The 18260-nt window shown below is 41.3% G+C and overlaps 1 protein-coding gene and 1 long non-coding RNA gene across 6 annotated transcripts in view; one reads left to right on the forward strand and one right to left on the reverse strand.

Moving 5' to 3' along the window:
* Positions 1-424, reverse strand: part of LOC133376464 (uncharacterized) — a 37867-nt gene extending 37443 nt beyond the window's left edge. Inside the window, exon 1 of the long non-coding RNA XR_009760488.1 lies at positions 304-424. This is a non-coding gene — a long non-coding RNA (uncharacterized LOC133376464). The remainder of the gene's footprint in view (positions 1-303) is intronic.
* KCNH7 (potassium voltage-gated channel subfamily H member 7) overlaps positions 1-18260 on the forward strand; it is a 466148-nt gene that overhangs the window by 118373 nt on the left and 329515 nt on the right. The gene's annotated exons all lie outside the window — the stretch shown is intronic.

The following is an 18260-nucleotide window of genomic DNA, read 5'->3' on the forward strand; positions in this document are numbered from 1 at the left end:
AAGTGGGAGTTACTTCTGAGTAAACATTTTTTTAAATTACAGTGTGAGCCCTCAGAAGCTGTCCCCCTCTCCCCAAATTTCTGCTTCCCTGCCTCCTTTTGCCTTCTCTCAGGATAGCAATTTTCCCTTGTCTGAGACCACAAGAGGCTTGTACTCCATTTAAGTTTGTAAAACAAACTTAATTTTTTAGCATTAACCAAGTCCATTCCTAGCTCTAGCTTCCCTGACGGAGTCTCTCACATTTTTAGGCACGCCTAACTCCACTTACCTGGGAGTAGTCCCACTGAGCTCAATGGGACTTACCTCTGAGTAGACTTTTTTCAAAATTGCAGTGTGAATCCTCCACACACACACCCATTTTTTGCCTCCTTCCCTCAAGCTTATTCACACAGAAGCTCTGCTTCAGGCTGGTAGTCTTTCTCTCTTTTCCTTTCCTCCATTTTAGCCTTATTCTTCTTTTGCGCTCTGCTCATGGCTCCAGCAATTGGCATTTCCTTGAGCTCATTTCTGATTGGCAGCAGCTGTTGCTGCTCTAACAAAGCCTCAAGCTTTGTATTCTATTTTACTATATAGTATTCTATTTTATTGTTATTGTCTTTTTACTCCCAGGAAAGGAAAGAGGCATTTGTGGAACTGTCTGACTCACATGCCAAAATAACTTAATTGTCTTTGGGTGCTATGCACCTTAACTTGGCAGGGGTGGGGTGCCATTTGCTGCTCTTTCTTAGGCAGCTAAATGTCAAGGGCTGGATCAGACTCTACCCTAGCCTTTCTCTGAACCTGCTGTATTTCTGTGTGGGAGGATCTAAACATGCAATCCCTCGCCTGCATTCCACATCAACATTTTCTGATGTGTAGACTGGCTGCCTCTTACTATTTATTGACAGGATTTAGAAACAGACACATCTGGTTTCTTTTCCTAGCCGTGGACTGGTATTACTGAAGACAGTAGTTGGAAATTTACTTTCCAAATTTCTCAGAAACTTTCCACAGATTGTCAGTTTGACTGATACTTGCAGTTGTTTTCCTCGGTGTGATTTAGTTTAGAATGATTTAAGGTATGATGTAAATAATATTCCAAACAAATAGTTTCCTGTGGCTGAAGATTAAAGTGTACTTTTTACTTTGCACAATACAGTGCATTACAATGCAATGTGTGGCTGAACAGTAGACCAATACATATTGCAGGCAGATTGAAAATAAATGCTATATACCAAGGGACAGAGTAGCATTCAGCTGTTATTCAAATCGGGAATAAGACCTGGCATTCTTAAAATATCTAAGCCCAAGTGTTCATCCACTTTTCAAATTCTTGTACACATAAATGTACACACATTTTTGAAAGCAGCAGCTTTACCAGTTGGTAATCCAGTATCTAACTTCTACTTCTAGAACATGGTACAGTACAAATTCACCATGGTACTAACTGAGATTTCAGCTCAGCAGATTTACTATTACATTCCAGTTCCCTGTTACATGGTTTCAGCCTAACCACCCCAAACAAAACTAGGTGTTCGGCCACTCTTTATAACAGGTACCTGCTGAGGCAATGAAACTTTAGCTAGTTGATCATGAATGGCTCAGCTGTCAAATTATCCATACAAAATAATTTTTCCTCCGGTTCTAGAATGACAGAAGGACATGCTTGTTTCATAGCAGAGCTTCCCAAACAGTGGTCCGTGAGCTTCATTCAGGTGGTCCATGGCATGCTCACATTAAATATTGCTTCTTTATTTCTTATTTTTTCTTTTATTGTCTTCCAATGTGCATTCTACAGAATGCAAATTGTACAGCACATTACAATTGCTACATCAGGCAGAAAAAAATAATTAAGCTGTCTACCAGGACCTTCAGCAATTTTCAAGTGATGCATGGGGGAAAAAGTTTGGGAACCACTGTTTTACAGTATTTGGATAGACTTATTTTTGAGAAGAATTGTGAGTGTTTGCATATCAGTTTAATAATATACCGTCATTTCAGAGTTTTTGTAGGACTGGTGCATCATAAGGTTTAAAGCTCTCTTCCTTTGGCAGAAAGTTTCTAAAAATTATGTTGTCTTTGTCCTGGTGCTTGCCCATAGATCATCAATTGGTTCTTTGGACCTGTGAAACATACGAATTCAAATTCCTTTTTGTTGTAGAAAAAATCCCAAAGGCAACTAATATAGTTAATAACACAGAAGGAGTGTGGAAAGACGCACTTGCTTTGTTAGGTTTCAACTTTTCAGAGCAGGGGGAAGAATTATTATTTAAAGAGATGCATTCAGTTTTTAAATAAAAATATTTAGGCTAGTGTTTCAGAAACTAACAGAAACTAGAAATTTGCTGCCCATGGCTCCTACTGGGAGGAAGGGTGGGATATAAATTTATTTATTTATTTATTTAATAATTTAATTGATTAATTGATAATAATAATAATAATAAAATACAGAGAAAAATCATGCATGCAGGTTTTCTCAAAATAAAACCAGAAGACATAAAGCAGTCTTCCTCCACATACTGTATATCTACTTAGAGTCATTTCAAACATTGAGACAGGCATGCGATATACAGCCTCCTGGGCACTGCATCGCCTCAGAATGCATACCCCAGATTAAAGCACACCTGTAAAGCTGACACATCAAGGAGAAGATTTCTAGCCTAGATTATCCTATGATGTGCTAGCTTCCTGTGTGCAGGGAGATTCTAATACAGGAGTGGATGCAAATACTCAGTGCCCCTTGTGTAATTCTGAAGCAGTATGAACATAGGAATCTGCCATATACTGAATTGGTCCATCTAGCTCAATATTGTCCACACTGACTGGCAGTAGTTGGAACCTCAGGCCCATGTGGAAATGGCAGGGATTGAACCTGGGAACTTCTGAATGCAAGGCAGATGCTCTACCACTGAGCTATGGCCCTTCCCCTATGAGGGCAGTGCTGCTTGCAAACATTTGAAACAGTGTTTACTCTTTATTTCCATAAAACTTGTACTGTAAGTCAAACAAACAGAGAAATAACAAACTACCATTGTCCATTTGGATAGCTTCCATTTCCAAGTGATAATGCTAAGGCAGTCAGGTACATGATTTTGATTGCAGTGCTATATCTGGAAGTAAGCCCCACTGAACTCAGTAGGAATGACTTCTGAGTAGACATGTACAAGATTGTGCTGTGTGCAAAGCAGAGTGGCCATGGGTCCTACTTTCCAGAGGGCTATATACTTTATTTGGAGACATCCTCTGTTATTGCTTCTTTTATTTCATATACTATATTTTATTGTCTTACACACACACTTACATATAGTATAAGAACTGCAGGTGATGAGCACCATCTTAAGATGCATTCCCTCTTCTAGAAAGTGGAATTTCTCTTCTAAGATTATACCTACTCCAATACATGCATGAGTCAACTAGAAACAAAAGATTTATGCTTTTAAAAAAACACTGTGTAGCTCATATGCAAATTTTATGCATATTTATATCAATAAATAGGTTGGCTAATTGACATGCAGGAATCATGAGTTTTTCCTAATTATTTTGTGTGCATTGAATTCAAAGCTAAAATTAAAAGTACAAAGTTTCCCAAAAATTCCATTTTTTGCACTTAAATTTTGAATGTGAAATATTAAATCTGAATTTGCATTTTGAATGTGAATTTAAATCTCAGAACTCAAAGGTGTGTGCTTTAGAGACATGCCAACAATCAAACAGAGACAGATACTAAACACCACTGCATGTGGGTATGGAATACTGGCAACATAAAATACTGAAGTCAAATATCAAAGTCAAATAAGAAACATTGAAATCAAAGTCTATAGAGGTGTTAATTACATATATCCAAATATTCAGTGAATTTCAGCAGATATTTGATTATCTCAGATGAGATAATCTGAGAAGAAAGGGGAGGAGAATTTTTGGGGAGAAATTAATTTTGGCTCTCATTAAAAAAGCCTAATCTAAATGAGTGCGCGCATCACATTTTAGTGTGTGTCATTTGTCAACACATGAAATAGCTACTGGCCAATTATCTGTAGAGCATAAGAACAACACTGCCTGGAAGGGCCAGCAAAGGTTACAGCAATTTCCATCAACTGCATTCTCCGTTTCACTTGGACACAAATGATGTGTGACTCATGGAAATACTAACTTCACTGTTCGTATTCAAACACAGTAGCTTCCACTGTGTTCTGCGGTATTTGTGGGAAATACCCACAGTGACTCCATCTTTATTTTCCATTTTTATATCGTTAATCCATGTGGTTGATGATGACCTCTTCATTATCAAGGTGGAACTCATTAGAGCTCTAAAACCAGAAACGTAGTTCAGCCCATGACTTCAAATTACTCTTGCTTTTAGCTATGATGAAAATAGTTTTGTTGATTCCACTGGGGCACAGCTAAGCATTTACTGGATTAATACTACCTAAACTTACAGAATTGTGCAGGATATGCCATCCATGCTGTCCAGACTTACCCACTGTGAATCTGATGCTTTTCTTTCATTTATGATGTAGATCAGTTACATAATGTAACTTAATCAAAATTAAGAGTCTTATACTATCTTAAGAAAAATCTTTGGGAAGGGCTGTAGCTCTGTGGTAGAGCATCTGCTTTTGTGTGCAGAAGGCGCCAAATTCAATCCCTGACATCTCCATGTAGGCCTGGAAATGTACCCAGACTGGAATCCTGGAGAGCTGCTGCGAGGCAGTGTTGACAATATTGAGCTGGATGAACCAGTAGTCTGACTCGTATAAGGCAGCTTCCTATGTTTCTAAGACTGTGTTACACATCCTTGGCTGTTCCCTCAGCTTCATCCCAGGCAGGGATGGGATTCATTGGCCAGTGCTGGTCTGAAAGCATTCTGTTAACCTAACAGGCCGGTATTGATTCGAGTTCATTCTTTGCCTGCTAGCTGCTATTTTTACCAATCCATTTTTTCCCTTCACAAAAAATCTTGATATTAATATATTTTGAAGGAAATATCAATATTTTGAAAGGAAATATCAGTAAATCTCAATGGCAATTTTATTAATGTTTTATAATTGTACTATATATATATATATTTTTCCACACTTGCTCATATTTTAATTGTGATTTTATTTGTTGTACACCGCCCTGAGAGCTTTCTGCTATAGGGCGGTCTAGAAATGTAATTAAATAAATAAATAAAATAAATAAATGAAAGGAAATATCTATAAAATCATTGTTCTTAATATCAACATTTTAAAGGGAGATTTTTTTTAAAAAAAAAGCATTTTCAGAAATATCCGCAGAAAATTACTACATAAAATCAATCTGCAACAATAGAGAATAAGCTAATTAATGGAAAATTTGGTACCAAATACAAATTGGGCAGAATTCTAGCAGACCTAGTTCATCATGGGCTGTCTGCTACCACCAGCCAGTCCTCCCCACCATGTCCTAAGTAAATTGATCCTTGTGGGGGGAGAATCAGTGCTGAGGAGGCTCACTGGAAACAATTATAGGTCTTTTCTTTAAGACTTGGACACAATGCCATTTCCTGTTGGGATGCAAGGGACTTGTTTCCTGTGACTCCTAGCCAAGTTCATTGAATAACATTATCATGTGCCTAAAGCCATTTCAGTTTCCAGCATAGCCTTCTTTTCTGCCAAGTTCCTCTGGCGCACCCCCCCCGATAGCTGATTATGTTGAATCTGCTATTCTGTAGTACCTAATAGTTTTACCTAGTTGTATTAGAGAATAAGAACTGTTTAATTATGAACCCAGTAACCTGTGTAGGTATGACAATGCACGCACACACATGGGTGCCTATATTATTGACAGTAAATATGATCACCAGCAAATACATGATAGCAACCAGTATTTTTGTAACTCATAAAGGGGTCCAATTGGCAATCAAGATTATGAGCAGCTTCCCAACATCTCTAGTTCAGAGTCTAACAGTGCAATCCTATTCCTGTTTATTAGGAAGTAAACCCAACCAAGTTTAATATTGCAGTCTAAAGTGTACAGCAGAGGTTGGAACCTCAGGTTCAGGGGCCAAATGCAGTCCTTGAGTCTGTCCCCCCCCCTCTGGGCACAGCCAGTACTGGCCCTGCTTTGCACCCTTGAATGTGTCCCTGAACTATGATAATGCCTGTTGCTTGCCTGGATAGAGGATGGAGACAGGTATAAAAACTTCTGATATTTGCATGGCTGGAATGTAGCCTATTGAATTGGATCCATTGCTCTGCCCACTTTTATCTTTGTGTTCCCACATGGGATAGGCAAGGATTTCAATTCAGATCACATTTCAAGCTGAATTTATTTATATATTTGGTTTATATCCCGCCCTTCCTTGTTTTTATCAAATTTGCACTTTCTAAAACAATATGAAAACAGAAATATAGCCATCCTTCAAAATTCATTCTTCTTTGAATTTTGCAATGCAATTCACCAACCAACCAATGTTTACAAGAATGCATATTTTAGGGGAAAGTGTGCATAAAAATGAATATATTCATGAAAATAATCTGCAAAAATACATTATATCATGAGAAATGGCTTGCAAGAATGTGTACATTAGTCAAAAACTCCCTACAAACTCTCCACAAGCATGTGTTTACTGGGAGAAATTCACATTAAAATGCTGCAGAATTTTCATGATGATGTTTAAAAAATTGTAAATTGCTGAAGAAATGTGGAGAACTAAATGTAAGATTGGGAAACTGAGAAACTGAGAGAACCAAAACTGACCAATCTTTCCATCCCTAGTCCCCAACCATTTTCGCTTCTGGCCCTCTTCACAACTGGCATGCCACTCCCAGAAGGTTCCCTATGCAGCCCTGTGGCTGAAAAAGATTCCCCACCTCTACCTGGCAGGGTTGAACGGGGGATTAGAGGGAAGCATTTCCTGAGATCAGTTATTTATTTTGTTTGTGACTCAGGTGTGCACTGCTGACCTTTGCCTGCCAGTTGATGATGAGGGATAAAATTATGGCTGGAAGATAAGCATACAAGGGTTTGGGGTTTTGTTACTGTTTTGTTTTCAGGATATCTGAAACATGTTTAAGGCGGATTACTTGTGCAAAAAAATCCCCAAGCCCATCCAAATATATAGTTGAAAATCGCTTTGTGATGCAGCACATTTTTGCATGAATTTGAAAACATGCAAAGCACAAGACAAAGTATGAGCTATATGTAAAGCATATTTGAAAAGGCCTTTAACATACCAGTCAGGTTACATGCCTAAAATAATGTAAGACTTCTTAGCTGAAAGTGTAATCTGATGAACTATCTACTTGGAAATAAATTCCATTATGCTCAGCGGGGCTTACGCCAAGATAAGTATGCATAGAATCATTGTAGCCTGAAACAATTAAAAAGACAACATAATCCAACTTGGATGGCTTTAAAAGAGGATTCGACAAATTCGTGGAGGATAAGGCTATCCAAGGCTACTAGCCATGATGACTATGCCTGCCCCCACAGTCAAAGGCAGCATGCTTCTGCATACCAGTTGCTGGAAACCGCAAGAGGGGAGAGTGCGCTTGTGCTCAGATCCTGCTTGTGGTCTTCCCATAAGCAACTGGTTGGCCACTATGAGAACAGAATACTGGGCTAGATGGGCACTGGCCTGATCCAGCAGGCTCTTCTTATGTTCTGCGTCATTATCAAAGACCAGGGCTCACAATGATTGACAATGTACTGGAGGCAAACTAAGAGTAAAAAGCAGAATTATCAAGAAAGGTATGTGGCTATGGTGGTGAAATGAACTAGAAGTACCAGCCTGGTTGGGGGGAGGGGAAGGGAACTTCTTCCAAAATTTAGAAATTAGAGCAGGAAAAAGCAATTCACAACAGTAGGAAAAGTGACTGTGTCTCTGAGTAATACATTGTTGCCCTTTTCTTCTAACCCACTCTTCATGTGCCTCGACAACTCAGCTGGATTGCAGATTGTTATGGTCCTTAGGAGAAATGCCTTTGTTAGTGAGGCGAGAAGCCACATATTGTGGAAGGCGAGCCGGCAAGTTATGAGGACCCCAATACTAGGTATCATGTGGTGTTGAACTGGTATAACAGAAACATAGGAAGCTGTCTCATACCAAGTCAGACCTTTGGTCCATCTAGCTCAGTATTGTCTACACCGGCTGGCAGTGGCTCACCAAGGTTTCAGACAGGAGTCTTTCCCGGCCCTTTTTGGAGATGTCAGGGATTGAACCTGGAACCTTATGCATTTTTTTTTTATTTATTTATTGTATTTATATACCGCTCCATAGCTGAAGCTCTCTGGGCGGTTTACAGCATTCAAAGCATTGTTCTCTACCTCTGGGCGATGTCCCTCAAATAGGGATACATCATAAAGAATCAAATAGCCATTATAAGCACAATCATTATCTGAGCTGAGTAAGATTTACTCTTTTGAAAGCCCTATACACATTTACCTAACAATAAATTCCACTGAATTCAGTGGAATGTACTTCAAAGGAAGCATGCATAGGACTGATGTGTTAAGTGTTTAGGACTGCAGTTTGAAAGCTTAACTTTACTTCTTGTGTCACGGTAGCACACAGCACGATGAAAATGTTGACCCAGTGTGTGGCAGCTGTGAAAAAGGCAAATTCCATGTTAGGGATAATTAGGAAAGGTATTGAAAAGAAAGCAGCCGATATCATAATGCCGTTGTATAAATCTATGGTGTGGCCGCATTTGGAATACTGTGTACAGTTCTGGTCGCCTCATCTCAAACAGGATATTATAGAGTTGGAAAAGGTTCAGAAGAGGGCAACCAGAATGATCAAGGGGATGGAGCAACTCCCTTACGAGGAAAGGTTGCAGCATTTGGGGCTTTTTAGTTTAGAGAAAAGGCGGGTCAGAAGTGTATAAAATTATGCATGGCATTGAGAAAGTGGATGGAGAAAAGTTCTTCTCCCTCTCTCATAATACTAGAACTCATGGACGTTCAAAGAAGCTGAATGTTGGAAGATTCAGGACAGACAAAAGGAAGTACTTCTTTACTCAGCGCATAGTTAAACTATGGAATTTGCTCCCACAAGATGCAGTAATGGCCACCAGCTTGGATGGCTTTAAAAGAAGATTAGACAAATTCATGGAGGACAGGGCTATCGATGGCTACTAGCCATGATGGCTGTGCTCTGCCACCCTAGTCAGAGGCAGCATGCTTCTGAAAACCAGTTGCTGGAAGCCTCAGGAGGGGAGAGTGTTCTTGCACTCGGGTCCTGCTTGCGGGCTTCCCCCAGGCACCTGGTTGGCCACTGTGAGAACAGGATGCTGGACTAGATGGGCCACTGGCCTGATCCAGCAGGCTCTTCTTATGTTCTTATGTTCTTAGTTACATGGGGATACAGTTCTCTGCAGCTTCTAACCAAGCAGTTAAGACCAGTGCAACAACCACCCTGTAGTGGATTGGAAATCTGGGTAAGTAAAGTTCTGGGAATGCTGAACTAAATTGCATAGACTATAGTCTACATATGATGCAGATAGTTTGTAAGTGGCTGCTTGTTTGCTCTCGCTTATTTGGATCCAGCCCAAGATGTTGTGTTTGTTGGTAGGATGTGGGCACAAGCCTATCTCTATGTCAGAGCCAGTCATGTTCCCAAATCTTGTGGAAAAGTAACCATGTAAATGCAATGCACACTTCAAATGAGGTATTCAATACTAGTCTTACTCAAGGTACACCCACTGAAGTTAAGACATGACTAAATTAGGTTCATTAATTTTGGTGGGTGTACTCTAAGTAGGACTTAGCAGAATACAACCCATTTTCATTTGCAGCCTGTGATGACATTTTTCACCTATAAGGCTTAAGTATCTGATGTTATACCATAATTAGAAACCAAAGTCCCGTCTACATCCACAATGAAGGGAGGCAAGCACCAGATTCCTCCAAGGATAAGAGTTTAGGCTATATAGCTGTATATATAACTTATACAATACAACTGACACAAAACTAATCTGTAGGAAAAGTTGAACTGGGGCATAGTCTAGTATGAAGATGACACCAAATTTTTTAGCATAATAATATCCCAAGCAGCATGGAAAGAGCTCTAAACTGATCTCTCCAAACTGGGTGACTGAGCCACAGAATGATAGATGAGAGTTAATTGCTGCTCTCAGACACAGCACAACGCTTCTAATCCTACAAAGCCACAGTTTACAGCATCAGGAACATGTACTGAACTCCCTCCTCCCCTCAATCGCTTGTCTTAGTGATCAGACCATAGTCTGCCATTGTGTCACCATCCCCAGTGAAAAACTGTAGTATGAAGGAGCCCTCCAAATTCGGATTGCAAATGATAGAGTTTAAGTAATTGCAAAATAATGCACATTACAACCACAAACCTTTATTTGACATGCACTGATTGGGGAGGGGTAAAATTAATGTGAAAAGCTCACTGAAAAGAGCCTCTTCGTGTGCTCTAGAATCAAAAAGGCAAATTCAATATTTATGTATTGCAAATACTTCAGGGTCAATTCAGGGCAGTTTATAAAAATTAGCATGACTTAATATACATCATTAGTGTCTGCAAGATGCTAGAGAAAAACAACAAGAGTGGCTAGACTCATCATGCTGCTTATGACCTTCCCAGGGCAATCAGGCTGTTCACCACTGGAGACAAAGTACTGGGGTAGGTGGAGTCTAATCCTGTACAGTAATGCTTATGTTCCATGTGATGATGTTCACATGAGTGCTTTAAAAGGTGACAAGTTGCCCTCATTTATTTTATGCATGACACTTATATCCTGCTCTTCCTCCCACAAGTTCAAAGTAGCTTACTTACAGCTCACAAATGTTCCCCGATTCAGAAAGTGTCATGGTCAAACTTGCTTTAGTTGTAGCAATAGGGCTGCATCATGGGTCTTTGGACCATCCCTGTATCCTGCTAAATTTGGCTTTGGCTGCATCTTGGTGGCTCTCCCTGTGTTCACAAGGATACTCAAGCATTTCATTTGGGCAGGATTTACACACGCATACCCCAGCACTGACCATAAAACTCTGTGCTGCAAACCTTCCTGAAGGCTCACACTCCCGTTCCACGCCCGGGACTTACCAGGCGAAGGGGCAAGTTTGCGGCTGCAGCCGATGCCTGGGCCGCCATCTTGGGGGGATGTGTGCGCACACGGCGCACTGGTGTGCCGTCATGTGATGCGGCAAGGGGGCAGGGTGGCTGAAGGCCATTTAAGGCCGCCCCGCCAGCTTCCCACCATCCATTTGAATTTCACTCATTTCCATATACTGTAGACCAGGGATGGCCCTCCAGACATTGCTGGACTCCATCTCCCATCAGCCCCAGCCAAGATATCCAGTGGTCAGAAATGATGGGAGTTGGGCATCTAAAGGGCCATGGGTTCCCCACCCTTGCTGCCTGGATTTTAAGTGCCCTGGACCCTTATAAATCCCTGCCCACTCTTGCCACCAGTTGTTCCAATGACTGGGGATTTGCTCTATGAAGCTGCATGTGAGCTTTTTGTTTGGAAATCTAGTACAGTGAAACAGTATTCTCTGAGGGTGTCATTCACTCCAGATTTCTCTTCTTGTCACATCTGCCCACACACATGAACTGTTTTAAAGCAAGTATATGCAAGTAGAACAAAGCAAGTGGATTTTGCCTGAGTTTGCTCAGTCTTGTCTGCTAGTGCCATCTATTTATATCTCAGACTGTCTCTCCTCTCCCCCTCTTTTCCCACTCTCCACCAACCATTCCCCTGTTAGAAATCTAGCATGTTAAAAACAGATACTGTGATGCAGCCATATTCAGTGCACACTGTCTCCTGGATTTGCTGGTGGGTCTGCCTTTTCTGGGATGTTTGGGAGCCAGATTTAACCTTGTAGCTTAAAAGATGGTACCAATCAACTGCTGTTGTTAGCCTGCAAATGATTCAGGGCTCAGTGGAAACCAGAGAACAAAAGTCTGTAGTGAGCAGGGGGGAGAAGGGATGGGGAACTGATGGCCTTCTAGATGCTATTGGACTACAACTCCCATCAGCCCCAGCCAGCTTGGCCAATAGTGAGGGATAATGGGGTTGTAATCCAACAACATCTGGACTTCAGGCCCAGTGACAGCCTGTGGTAGCCTCAGACAGCAGGGCCCACTACTAATGTCTGCCCTAGACCCTCCAATCAGCACTGGGTGGCTGGATTGGAGAGCTGCCATCTTAATTTCCCACAGTGCCTTAAAGTAGCCTCCTTCCAGGGGCATTGTGGGAAATTATCACCATTTTCATCACAGCGCTGTTGCTGTCCCACATTGCCACTACCAGAGAAGCTTGCCTGGGAGGCCCATGGAGGGCACTTTGACACACACCCCTGCCCCCCAAAACCTGGAGCCAGCCCTGTTTAACTTAAAACTGCTGAATAGTCACTGTATTCTGTTTCAAACTGAGACCTGGAAAGGCCTGTTTAGATTTGGAAATATGCTTTGGAAAACAAGTGAGCTTGAAACACTGGGTTTCAATGCTGAGAAGCTGTTCGTGTATTTTATTGCCAGCAAGCTATAATACCAGGGTATGTGTGACCAAGCTATTTTGCCACTGCTGTTTACCATTTTTATCTTTGTACTATATGATGGGCAGAAGAGGACATATGAACGTAAGAGCAGCCTTGCTGGCTCAGGCCAAAGGCCGATCTAGTCCAACATTCTGTTGTCACAGTGGCCAACCAGATGCTAATGGGAAGCCTGCAAGCAGGACCTGAGCACGACAGTGCTCTTCCCGCTCGTAATCCCCAGCAATGCTGTTTAACCTGTCCTCACCCTCCCTGATGCTATCTATATTTTTAAATGGCCAATATCTCATTGTTTCAACAAAACCCTCTTGGACCCAAATTGGAGGCATTTGTTTTGTTATAGTTTCCCTTTAAATCTTTGCCTGATCATAGAGTGTGAAAACAAGTTACGTTCACTCCATTATATGCATCTCCTCATACAATAAATCATGCTGACACTCTTAAGAGCACTGAAACATCACCTCTGACAACATCCATCCTCTTGTCAGGGCCTCATTCTCTTTATACAGAAGAGGAACAGTGAAAAACCATCAGGATTCGATGGGGGGAGGGAAGTCTCGCAATAAATATTGCTTTGTTCTTGTTCTAAACAAGAGGAGAGCTTTTCTATCAGCATTTGCAGTGGATGGGTGAAAGAAAATATGCTGTTTATCCAGATCCTAATCAAGCTACTTCAGAGCACTGAAGTCCATAGCAGCCCTATTAAGGTCCAGAAAGTGGTGGCTAATTATTATGATCTTCTACAGTAGGAGTAGCCAATGTGGTGCCCTCCAGATGTTTTGGATTGCAACTCCCATCATCCCTGGCTCTTGGCCGCTCTAGCTGGGGCTGATTGGAGTTGGAGTCCACAGCATCTGGAGGGCATCACATTATACCGGCCAGATTAGGTAAATGACTTTGTGAAGCACAGTATTGTTATAGACCAACTTGGCAGTGCTTGAGAGCTTGTTTATCTGATGAGGGTTATACAGTCAATGGGACAAAAGAGATATTTATTTATTTATTTATTTATATCCCACCTTTCCTCCAAGGAGCTCAAGATGGTGTACATGGTTCTCCCCCTCTCCATTTTATCCTCACAACAACCCTGTGAGGTAGGTTAGGCTGAGAGGCAGTGACTGGCCCAAGGTCACCCAGTGAACTTCATAGCTGAGTAGAGATTTGAACCCTGGTCTCCCAGATCATAGTCCAACACCTTAAGCATTACACCAATTATGCATACATTATCAAGTTCACCCTAGCTGGATGAAGGCAGAGCTTGGAAAAGTTACTTTTTTTGAACTACAGCTCCCATCAGCCCAATCCAGTGGCCATGCTGGCTGGGGCTGATGGGAGTTATAGTTTAAAAAAGTAACTTTGCCAAGCTCCGGATGAAGGTAGGATCTTCCATATTTTACCATGTTTACTGGGCCCAATTCAAGGTGTTGGTATTAACCTTTAAAGCCCTATATGGTCTCGGCCCAGTTTATCTGAAGGAGCACCTCCAGCATCAACAAATATGCCGCCTGACGAGATCAGCCACTCAAGACCTTCTCTCGGTCCCACCAGTTAAAACAGCTAGGCTGGTGCAGACCAGAGAGAGGGCATTCTCAATTGTGGCCCCCACTCTCTGGAACTCTCTCCCTTACGATCTTCGCCATACCCCCTCCTTGCCAAGTTTTCGCCAAGCTTGAAAACCTGGCTATTCAGGCAGGCCTACAAGACCCCTGGGGTAGCCTAATTTTATTGGCGATAGTGTGGATGGTTTTAGCTTAATTTTATATCAAAGTTTTGGTTATATGTGTATTTGATATGTTGTATTTATTTGATTTTGTACGCCGCCTAGAGTGGCCGCTGATGCGGCCAGATAGGCGGCCTAGAAATAAAATTTTATTTTATTATTATTATTATTATATATCATTAGTTTTTCTGGGATGGCCCTGCTTTTGTGGAACTCTGTTCCAGTTGGGATTTGACAAGCTCTGTCATTACAGGCCTTTAAGCAGGTGCTGGAAACATATTTGTTTACTAGTTATTTTTCATTGTTTTAAGGATTTTAATTAGGCTATTATATTATGGTGTTGCCTTCTTTTGTGATCACTGGTTTTATCAGGCAGAGGGCTGTTTAATGTTATTGCTGCCTGTTATTGTAATGAATGCAAATTTTACATTTGTACAGAAGACTAGTTGATGCCCACACTGACATCTTCATCTTAACCCACTGTGTTCTTCATCCAAGGAAGAAAGAGACACTCTCAGTATTCAAGTACACATTCCAGCCAGACAAAGCCAGTCAAGGGAGGTGCAAAGCAGAGTCAGTGGGGGTTGTGGTTGGGGCAGAGGTGTGGCCTGGAGAGAGTCACAGGGGCTGAACAGAGAGGCTTGGAGAGCTGTATTATGCCCCCAGGCTGGAAGTTTCCTAGCTGTGAATTAGCACATGGCTTCTTAAAGGCACTTTCTGTGTGAAAAAGAGTGTGTAATCCTGCAGTGATGGTAGCTATTCGTTGCTGTGCTTGGCAATAAGAACCCTATGAATGCAAGGCAAAAAAAGGTACTACAGTGAACCACACATCAGCTGATTCTTATTACTACCAGTCTTAGGTAAGGCTGTGGTTACACTGTCATTCCTCAGGAGCACACAAAAGGTGAAGAATATAATCTTGCATGTTTTCTGAGCGTCTTGGCTTCGATTTTTTAAGCAAGTTTCTAGTCCTCATGGGTGTGTGGGCATTGGCAAAATCTTCTGAAATCTCTGAAGCTGGGACTCTTCACTAAGCCGGTGATGAAATCCAACCTTTCTTGGTGTAGCCTTTGCAGCACTGGGTAAAGAGAAAAGACAGGATACACCAGAATATTTCACAATATGTTGCAACCTTGTTTACTGAGCATACACTATTGAATGATAAATATTTCAGAGGAAAGGAAAAGGCCCAGCTGGTAAAAGTTTTGATATTAAGTAGAAAACCCTACTTTTGTATACAATAACAACCCTCAATTTGTGTGTCAGTCCCTTTGTTGCTAGCTGCATTTATTGCTTTCTGGAGATGTTTTGTAATGACAATGATCATTAATGCTTTATTCTGACAACCTTCCCCAGCCATTTATCTAATTTGAAAACTAAAGACACTCTTTCACTTTAGTATAAATCACAGGGTATGCAAATAATTATACTCACTTCATTTGAAGCTGTTGGTGTTAAGACAACCTGGAGCTGTAGTTGCTGAAGAGTTAAAATTTTTGCTTTGCAAATTCAGTCCTTCATAATAGTATTTACTCGCACAAAATTCCAGATTGATTATTATAGCAAGAGAAATGTCTGCCTAATCTCTCTTCCTAACAATGCCATGTTCTAGAAAAGCACTATGGGATCCCACCAGATGCAAAAAAATGGAAACAGATCCACTGTTCTGTCTTCCCCATGGGATATACATTTGTTAGAAAAAGATCCCATGCAGATTGGCAGAGTCAACCAGTAGCTCCATCCCCATCCCCATAAATGGGAGTCATGGCAAAGCAATACAAAGAGCCACCCTTTAAAGACTGGCTGTTGTCTCCCAAAGCATGGGTGAAGACAACAGGATGATAGATACTCTTCCATGTGCATGAATCCTAGTCCCTGATCTTCGAGTTTTCCGCATTTTGCCTTCCAAAAAGTGTGTTAGGTTCTGAATCCCAGTATTCCTGTCCACCCCCTCAATTCACTAAAAACAAACAAAAAACCTGGAACCAAAATGTGTCCATGGGGAAAAAACAAAAATATTGTAGCCAACTAAGTGTGGAAATGTCTGTCTCTTCCGGATGCACAATTTGGCCCTCTGACCATGTAACTTAGTTACTTTTGCGCAGACTTCCAGATCCTTTGCTTTAATATGGTATGGCAAAGGAGACCTTCTGTACATTGAGAATGATTTTCAAGATGCTTGTTGATGATTAGTTCATTACATGTCATATTTTTAAATGTGGGGCTTCTTTTGCTATTCTCAGACTACAAGCCTATCCATGCTTTCTTGAACACAGTGGAAGGTTACTTCTGAGTAAACATGCATATTTTTTTATTCTGAGTCACAGTGCATATAGATGCTTCTTTGGCAGGAAGTTGACTGATCAGTTCAATAAAGAATCAGAATGCTTTGTATTTGGGAATACAGGAAGCTGATTTATACCGGGACCACATCTGCACCATACATCTAAAGTTCTTTATTATACTACTAGTTGTTAGAAGACCCCTATGCCTCTTACAGAGTTACCATTCCCAGAGTTTCCTAGGAAGAGGGATTGATTGTTAAAGTAGTCTGGGAACTGTAGCTCTGTGAGAGGAATAGAGGTCTCCTCTCAGCACCCTTCACAAACTACGGTTCCCATGAGTCTTTGTGGGATGCCACAACTGTTTAAAGTGGGATAATGCTGCTTTAAATTTATGATGCAGATGGGATCCTTCCTTATGTGGAGCTCTCCATTCATGTTCATTGGCACAAAAGTAAAACACCTTCTGATGTAGCTTGAATGCATGGATGTTGGGAGAGCATGGTGGTAGCACTCAGTGGGGCTTGTCTATGCAACACATTCTTTCAATGTGTAAACCTCACTACTGACTCAGACCACTGGTCCATATAAGTTGATATTGCCTGCTGTGACTGGTAGCAGCCATTCCTATAGTACCAGAGTTTGAGCCCGGGACCTTCTGCAGCCCACATGTGTGCTCTGCTACTGAGCTACAATAGTAATCATTATTGTTTCAATTTTATTTTACTTTATGTAATCAAGACTGACTGTATTAAGAGACTGCCATTTCTCCATTACAAACTTTTGAAGCCTTTTGTCACCATAGTACAGGGCTGGTCAATGTCTAGTACAGGGGCTAGCTTCCATGTGTTGTTGGAGTACAACTCCCATCATCCCTGACCATTGGCTATGCTGACTGGGGTTGATGGGAGATGAAACGCCAACAGCATCTAGAGCACCAAGTTGGCTATCCTTAGTCTAGAAGGTTATTTACTTGTGGAATATGTGCCATATCTTTAGACACTTTCTGAAATGTGTGAGAGGACCTCAATATGTCCTTTTCAACTGGACTGGCCTGTTTGTGTTTAACACATAATCTGTACCTCTGTGAGAGCAATGGTTTTTTCTACTGTAGAAATAATGGAACTGTCATATGGGACATGCATGATAAAAGAAACAGCACTGGAAAGAAAGGCAACACCAAGATCTTGTTCCTTCTTGTTTTCCTCATTTCTCTCTCCCCCCATTTCTTATTTTTATCTTGTCTCCCTACCCTCCCTTAACCTCATGCTGATTTATTTAGAGTTACTGATGGTGCTTGTCTTGTAACACCCAGGGTGCTGCATTACAGGAAAAAGCACTAGAAACACACATCATTGGTACAGCCCAAACTGTACCAATTGTACAACCCTAATTATGATAACATAGCAGCTGTATATTACCTCCAGTGACAGAGGCAGTAGGCCCCTGAATACAGTTGCTGGGGAACAAGTGTAGAAGAGGTCAATTTATTTATTTATTCATTTTATTAGATTTATTAGTCTCCCATCTGGCTAGTGTCCAGCCACTCTGGGCGATGTACAGAATAAAAACATATAATTATATTAGAACATTAAAAATCTCAACAACAATAATAAAACAACCCACCCCAAAAGCCTGTCCGAAGAGCCAGGTTTTCAAGGCCCAGTGGAAGCTCATCATAGAGGGGGAATGGCGGAGATCATTTGGGAGGGAATTCCACAGAGTGGGGGCCACAATGGAAAAAGCCCTCTCCCTAGTCCTCACCGGTCTAGCTGTTTTAACTGGTGGGA

The sequence above is a fragment of the Rhineura floridana genome, chromosome 2 (genome assembly GCF_030035675.1).
Source record: "Rhineura floridana isolate rRhiFlo1 chromosome 2, rRhiFlo1.hap2, whole genome shotgun sequence".
Taxonomy (NCBI): domain Eukaryota; kingdom Metazoa; phylum Chordata; class Lepidosauria; order Squamata; family Rhineuridae; genus Rhineura; species Rhineura floridana.